This window comes from Fukomys damarensis, unplaced genomic scaffold (assembly GCF_012274545.1).
Source record: "Fukomys damarensis isolate Sample0158 unplaced genomic scaffold, DMR_v1.0_HiC HiC_scaffold_37, whole genome shotgun sequence".
Lineage (NCBI taxonomy): Eukaryota > Metazoa > Chordata > Mammalia > Rodentia > Bathyergidae > Fukomys > Fukomys damarensis.
The window spans coordinates 345,266-351,220 of NW_022900949.1; the positions used below are offsets into that span (position 1 = coordinate 345,266).

Genomic DNA, 5,955 nt, shown 5'->3' on the forward strand with positions numbered 1-5,955 from the left:
TGTGACTAAACTGAGCTCATGACTGATTTCTGTCAAAAGCCGAATCAATAACTCCAATTATGTTATAGTACTGCGCCATCTTTAGTATTTGAAAATGAGGATTTCCCCATCTTTTGCCAATGGCTCTGATATGGAACATTAAAGAAAAATCTAATATATAAATGTATTTTTATATTTCTATATATAGTTCTCTAAGGAGATAGAAGAGCAGGCTTACACACTCTGAGGGTCACGGGCAGGAGGTCCACAGAGGTAGTCTGCGTGCTGGGGAGCCAGAAGACCGCACGGTGCTCAGCCCCAGTGGGACGCTTATTTGGGGAATGAAATTCATCTTTCACGGCCTTAAACTGACTACTCCCCTGTCAGAGATTTCCTGTGCGATGTGACTGTAATGGGTCACACTGAAGCTGCTGGTGACTTTCCTAATTCTCATAGCCATGGATCAAGAGCAACTTGCAACCTCTTCCTTGCTGGAGGCCTGGACAAGTTCTCACCCTGTCCGTGTTGGTTTGTTGACCTTAGTAACGGATGGCAACAGTGGGAGATGATCTCAGTCATTTCCTGCACTACAAATATCCTCTTCTGCAGCCCTGCTGCTAAGTACGAGTCCAATCTCTGCTGCCGGTCTGGATTCTCAACCCCATGAGAACCATCCCTCCCCACCTGGCCTGCTGATTCACAGGCATGGCGGGCAGAGATGGTCATCGGGAAGTCTCAGGATCCAGTACATGGAAGCCGCTCTGTTCGTCTCCCCTTCCGGAGCTGACACAGGCAAGCAGAGGGTGGGATTACTGGAACAGAGAGCAAAACTGTTGCTAGTGGGTCCTCAGAGTCATGGTGAGGGGCACCGCTTCCACTTGGATGCACTGATGTCTAGACATCCTGTGAAGAGCAGCAGTGGGTCCCTGACACATGGATACACTTGATTCTCAGTCCTTCTCTCTCGTGGTCCTTTATCACGAGCCTTCATGTGACACACAAATACTTCAGCACCCTTTTCCTGTACGAAGAGGTCCACCCTTAGGGTTCTTCAGCACAGGTCTTTGTCACCCGTTTTCCAGTCCTGTTCACTCCCAGTGCCTGACCATCAAGCCAGATCAGCGGCTACAGCCCATGGATTTCGGGACAGTCGCACGTCTACAAGTGAAACCCCAATGTTTCTCTTCCAAGCAAAATGTGTGGCCCGGTGCACTGCCCAGTGTTCTGCTCGTCAGGAGGACTTCGCTTCTCCGTCTCCAGTGCTGTCCTGAAGAGGGGCAGCAGGGCTACAAACGCCCACTCCAAGCGGAGTCTGCATGCCATGCAACTTGCAACCTCTCATTTCTATTTTACTGTCTGATGATACAGGGATGGATGAGATCATTAAAAAGTCTGTTCCTCTCTCATTTCTTCTCCCATGGTTCTTAGTAACACATCATGTGCTTTAGCAATGATCTGCTTAGAAATCTGAAGGAAAGCTAACATTTCTGAGAAAGGACCTCAAATCCCTTAGCTTAAGTAGAGCTCATTTCAAATCACAGTTGCTAAGTGTGCTCGCTGACTCACTGGCTCTGTCCATCGATAACTGGGACCACTATTTTCTCTGGACAATGAAAGCCCGGATCACTAGGAAAACAGAACCGAGTGGTGAGAATTCATGCCGTTCTACGTTTCCTTTGCCTCCCAGAAAATCTGCCAGAGGAACTGACATCAACAACTAGTCCTACCATTCAAAGGTGCTGCCATTTGTGGGAAAAGCCAGGGAGAGAGGCACCGAAGAAACCCTGTGCACTCATGGGAGGCCGAGATTTACTGGGCCGACATGGGGGAAACTGCACAGTGGGTTCATCGTGTGTGGCTTCCCAGCGTCACAGCCCGATCTCCGGGAGGAGGATGTGCCAGCCTCTAAGCGATGGAACAGGCTCTATGCAACAAGTCATTAGTATTTGTGTGTATCACCATCTTCACCTGCATTCTTGGGTGCACTTCTTCCGTTTATCAAACTGAGCCCTCAAACTACACCAGTAAAGCAATTCATAACTGAGGCTCTCTCTGCCTTTATTTAGAAATCTCCATTTGTTTGCCATTGGTGGTCTGTTAGCTTGTGACTAAACTGAGCTCATGACTGATTTCTGTCAAAAGCCGAATCAATAACTCCAATTATGTTATAGTACTGCGCCATCTTTAGTATTTGAAAATGAGGATTTCCCCATCTTTTGCCAATGGCTCTAATATGGAACATTAAAGAAAAATCTAATATATAAATGTATATTTATATTTCTATATATAGTTCTCTAAGGAGATAGAAGAGCAGGCTTACACACTCTGAGGGTCACGGGCAGGAGGTCCACAGAGGTAGTCTGCGTGCTGGGGAGCCAGAAGACCGCACGGTGCTCAGCCCCAGTGACGGACGCTTATATATACTCAGCTCGCACCTTGCTATGTCTTCATTCCTTACCTGGAGGGAAATCCCAATGCCTTCCTTGCTGGAGGCCTGGACAAGTTCTCACCCTGTCCGTGTTGGTTTGTTGACCTTAGTAACGGATGGCAACAGTGGGAGATGATCTCAGTCATTTCCTGCACTACAAATATCCTCTTCTGCAGCCCTGCTGCTAAGTACGAGTCCAATCTCTGCTGCCGGTCTGGATTCTCAACCCCATGAGAACCATCCCTCCCCACCTGGCCTGCTGATTCACAGGCATGGCGGGCAGAGATGGTCATCGGGAAGTCTCAGGATCCAGTACATGGAAGCCGCTCTGTTCGTCTCCCCTTCCGGAGCTGACACAGGCAAGCAGAGGGTGGGATTACTGGAACAGAGAGCAAAACTGTTGCTAGTGGGTCCTCAGAGTCATGGTGAGGGGCACCGCTTCCACTTGGATGCACTGATTTCTAGACATCCTGTGAAGAGCAGCAGTGGGTCCCTGACACATGGATACACTTGATTCTCAGTCCTTCTCTCTCGTGGTCCTTTATCACGAGCCTTCATGTGACACACAAATACTTCAGCACCCTTTTCCTGTACGAAGAGGTCCACCCTTAGGGTTCTTCAGCACAGGTCTTTGTCACCCGTTTTCCAGTCCTGTTCACTCCCAGTGCCTGACCATCAAGCCAGATCAGCGGCTACAGCCCATGGATTTCGGGACAGTCGCACGTCTACAAGTGAAACCCCAATGTTTCTCTTCCAAGCAAAATGTGTGGCCCGGTGCACTGCCCAGTGTTCTGCTCGTCAGGAGGACTTCGCTTCTCCGTCTCCAGTGCTGTCCTGAAGAGGGGCAGCAGGGCTACAAACGCCCACTCCAAGCGGAGTCTGCATGCCATGTGGAGCCAGGTGTAAGCCCGGCTCCATTCTTCTCTCCCTCTGCCCATGCGGCCTGAGGTGCACACAGGGGAGAGGCGACAGGAGACGGTGCGGCACGGCGACGACCGTGACATTGGGTCTAGACCACTTCCCGAGAGAACTGTACCCAATGTGTGAAGGCAGACAGTAACGTCCCTACCTCAACGCTTCCAAACACAGAGAAGAACATACCCTTCCCTATTTGCTTTCTGATCCCAGTGTAACAGTGACACTAAAGCCCAGGGAGAGTGAGGAGAAAAGGAACTTACAGGCAATACCTTCCGTGCATATCAAACCTCAACAAAGTAGTAGCAGGAGGAATTTATATTGTCTCATTAGACCGAGGCAAACGTGTTTAAGTGTGACACGTTCCATACAAAATTAGAAAAATAAGGGAACACCCTGAATTTGATAAAAAGAAGAGTACCATCTATGAAAACCTCACAACTAAAGTCACTATAAAAGAGTGAAAAGGCCAAGTCGTTTGTCTCCTGCTGTAGCTTTTTTCTTGGATGGAAGATTTTGCATTAAAATCCAATTTTTGAAATCGGTGTAGGTCTACAAATGCTTTTACATTTCTTTCTGTGTTACTAAGTTCCATTTTCCAAGGAATCTGTTTATATCATCTAAGTTGTTCCATGTATTAATATGCTTTTTAAATAATATTTTCTTTTTAATGTGCCCATGAATCTAGATCAATATCTCCACCTTTATTCCTGTCATCTGCTATTGCTGTGTTTTTTTTTATTTTTAAAGACATTATTAGTTTTCCCAAGGTACCAACTTTGTTTTTATTGAATACCCTATAGTGTGTTTTCCATTTCATTCATTTCTACTTTTTCCTTTCCTTCCTTAAAAGTATTTTGAATTTAGTTTTTTCCTTAGAACCTTAAAATTAACTTAGTTCATTAAAAGATTTTTCTTCTTCTAACATCAATATTTCAAGTTATAAACTTCCTTTGAAGTACAGTAGCGAGATGCCACCAGTTTTCATTTGTGTTTTGTTACCGTCTTGTTTCCAACATTTTCTGCTTTCCATGGTGATCCCGTTTTGGACCCCGAGAGACCATCTCACCTCGCGTTCCCAAAGAGGACGCGGTGCCTCCTTCACCTGAGGGGCTCTAATGGAGAGCACGTCCTCTCCGACCCTGCTCCTCCCTGTGCCTGCCCGCATCTCCCCATCCTGATAGGAGCTCTGCTCTCTGTTGCCTCGTGTTTACTTCAGACAGGAAGGGGCAGGAACAATGTCAAAGTCATGTGTGCCCGGGTGGTTACATAATTCATTCCCGAGTCCCCACAGTGGAATGAGCGTTATCCTTGACAGTACAATAGGACATCAAAGCACACCGATCTCACGGCCATGTCAGAGCGATCATGCGTAATTCCATTAAAACTTACACCAAGAGGAAAACCAAGATACACAGTAGGAGAGAAAGGCAAATGTTTGGCGGAGGGAAAAGGACCGGGAGATGGATGAACAGGGGAGAGAGAGGAGGGAAAGGGGCCTGAAAACTGATCTAAGATGTATTAAGTAAGTGCGCAAATCCCCACAGGGAATGCGGTTATCTTGTACTCTAAACACGTAGTGAGAAATACTGAAACTGTAAAAGTTAATAATTTCTGTTCATGGTTTAGAATGCCCAAGGATTGGTTGCCATAGATATTTCACGAGTTCGTGTTCCATGCTGTTCACAGCCCGTGCAGAATGACCATCAATGTACTGTTCCTTATGATCTGCCCCTCTCTTCCTTCTGTCTGTCTCTCCTTTGTTGAACAGCACTGACGCCGCAGCCAGGGCCTCAGGTGTGCCAGGGAAGTCCCTGACGCCCAGTCGCACCCCGGCTCCCCTGTACTCTTGTGCTTCCCAAAGTCAGCACTTCCCACAAACAGAGACAGACCCGGCCACGGTGACTCCCAAGAGACACGCGGGACCCTCTCCAGTGAGTAGAACTCATCATCCCCCTGGGGCAGGGGCGACGATTAGCAGAGAGAAACAGAGGAGAACACAGCTCAAGACAGCCACAGCCTGCTGTGTCTCACGGAGCAGGAGGCTCAGGGTACCCCGTGTGATCCGTACAGTGCCGCTGGGGTGTCGGGTCCCCTCCGAGTCTTCCTCAGCTCCAAACCGGCCCCTGCCTGTGACAGGAGCGGAAGAGGCCAAGGAGGTGCGCGCCCTGAGTTTGGGTCATCACCGGCTGGGAAGCAGAGCAGACCAGCGGCCTTTCCTTCCGGTGTGCGACTAAAGGTACGTGTCACAGCTGACCTCCTCGGGTGAAAGGGTTCTCAAGACCCTGAAGGAAAACATGAAAGGGACAGCTGATGCTTGAAATATTTTCTGATTGATTCTTGTCCTTACTGCAACCCGGTAATGTCTCTTTCTCCGGAGAGGAACGCAACTCGCTCAGACTCGGGTTCTCTGCCACGAAGTAGCTCCGCGTTATGCTCTGGGTCACTGCTTCTGGGACGTTAGCACAGGGCTCAGTGATGGGGGTGGAGGTTCCTAGATCATCGGGCACATGGGATTCGGGGTGCGACACAACCCCTTCGCGGGCTGTGGGGGCGACCCCAGGTCCACGTCAGGTTCCTGAAGACCCTGCTGTGGGGAAAGTGGAAGGGGCCGGGCCTCCCTGGGGCCTCTC

At 48.8% G+C, this 5,955-nt stretch overlaps 1 protein-coding gene across 1 annotated transcript in view; it reads right to left on the minus strand.

Moving 5' to 3' along the window:
* Window positions 1-262, minus strand: part of LOC104876361 (prolactin) — a 36,883-nt gene extending 36,621 nt beyond the window's left edge. Inside the window, exon 1 of the mRNA XM_033759502.1 lies at window positions 218-262. The gene's annotated coding sequence lies outside the window, so the exon portion shown is untranslated. The remainder of the gene's footprint in view (window positions 1-217) is intronic.
* Window positions 263-5,955: the final 5,693 nt, after the last annotated feature.